Genomic DNA, 2,305 nt, shown 5'->3' on the forward strand with positions numbered 1-2,305 from the left:
AAAAAACAATTATTGTCAATTTTCACCACCTTTTCGTAAATTCATATACATATTTATCAGTTGGAAATGTATTTGTTATGAATATAACGCGCTTGTAGGCCCAAAACTATCCGTACACTATCTTATTGTGCTCGCCGAAAACTAGATTGGTAACATATAAGCACAAGAGGCTAGATTTCTAATTATTAAAGCTTATATTTGGCCCTGTTGTGCTTTAGTCTTTGGTTTTTGTTTAATTTCGGGGAGTCGTCTGCTACACTGTCGTATCCCATTTGAATGTGGATGGCCGTGTGACGAAAACCACCAATCACCCAAATGCTGGTTGTCATACTTCCGCCACGGGTGTCCAGTTCCTATTACCAAATATTCCACCGTTGGCGTAGCCGTTACACATATCTCACCCCTGATTAATCAAGGTGGATGAGCGGACTTAGTTATGTTCCACATATCCTAATCGCTAAAAATATATTTTTTGTGTAATAAATATTTAACTTTTGATGCGTTTTAATAACATAATTATAATTTTTTTATGTATTAAATTAAAACTGCGTATAAACATACAAGTTGGCAAGCCAAAATATACCTCTCCTCGGAAGAATGGTCCATAGTGGTATTAATTTCTCGACACGACCCCCAAAGATATCTCCGCAATTCAGAGTTATTTACGAAAAACGTATTCTCGGTTCAAACCCTGCCCGGTATAAAATTTTAATTTTAATTTACATAATTGAGACGAAACAATCGAGTTTAATTTATTCAGAATATTATAAATTAAGTAGTTACAACAGCGAGTTAGACTTACTAAAACAATGCACAATTGAATTTAACCCTTTTTACAGTACATGTTTATCAGTTGAATATAATACTAAGCAAATTTTAATGAAAGAAATATCTACAGATGGTATTTGTATTTTTCTCGCTTACGAAATACTTGCCGCATCTTTAACGCTCATTTTATTTCAACACTCGTAGACTTCCAGTTGACGTTGTGACACATACCGCATGAAAAAGACCAATGCCGTCCAATTTCCAATATCATATAATGACTCGCACACCCAGGAAATCATTGACTGCGTTAGAAATCGTAGATATCCAAATATCCACACCAGATATATAAACAAGAAGCAAACACCTTACCATCAACAAAGCACAGAGAGCCACTTGACTAACCGCCAGCTCTTAAAGCAATAAACGTTAAATTATCGTCTTTGAATTAATAAATAACAAAAAACTAACAAAGTGGACCACCCACAGGGTCTACCCTTTAACCCTCTTATCTCGGTGGTTCTGTGGTAGAGCGCTCGACTGCCAAGCCGAATGGTCTGGGTTCGAAACCTGGGTGGCGCATTTGTTTTTAATCAAAAGAGAAACGCTAAATTAGAATTTCTTCTATGCAATAATTTCAATTTCAATTCTATTTCAATTAAACCAAAATTTCGTACTCTATTAAATACGCTTCCGATAAAGCTGAAGGTCTAATTTTCAATAAGGCGTAACAAGTGTCGGTGGTTCTGTGGTAGAACGTCCGCCTGCCAAGCAGGATGTCTCGGGTTCAAATCCCGCCCGATGCGATCGCAAATTGATACTAAGACGAATACCGTGTACAACTGGTGGAAACCCTGCCATTGGACGTTGAGAGGTAGCATTACACTCAGTACTCGGTCCGTCCCAAAGTCATTAAGAAGAAGTTGGAGAGAAAACGCCCCTATAAACACAACAGACTCAACATGCACAACCATCAGAACACAAACAACCAACCCATAAACATTACAAAAACGTAATACACCAAACCGTCACGACGGTGAGCGAAAAAACACCATCCAAACCAAACCGCGAATGAATCCGTTAACGCTCACCGTCACACGGTGGTTTTGCCAACCCTTCGAGAAACTGCGAACGCAGTGATTACACTTTGCACCGAAAATGCGAACGCGTTCGCAGGCCTGACAGACAGACCCACAGACAGACACGGTGGTTGTATAACCCCTCCTAGGGGACTTTGTCCCCTCGGAGAGGTAAAAAAATAAACGGTTAAGGAGTTTGCAACGTTTCGTGTAAGTGAATTTTCGTCTACAAGTTTAATTGATAAATTATGAAACATAACTTAATTTAAATTTAGGCGTGTGTGGAATTTTAAACGTCTAGCACGTTTAATAAGTTATTTATTTTTTGTTTCGGTCTCATCTTTTTTAATAATTTAATTTTAAAATACGTGTTACAAAATAATAGATTTTATTAAAGATAAGATAATTTGGATGCTTGATATTACATAAATAAATATCTTGAAAAACATTTCTTGGGTTCC

The sequence above is a fragment of the Leiobunum rupestre genome, chromosome 1 (assembly GCF_980474605.1).
Source record: "Leiobunum rupestre chromosome 1, qqLeiRupe1.1.hap1, whole genome shotgun sequence".
Taxonomy (NCBI): Eukaryota; Metazoa; Arthropoda; class Arachnida; order Opiliones; family Sclerosomatidae; genus Leiobunum; species Leiobunum rupestre.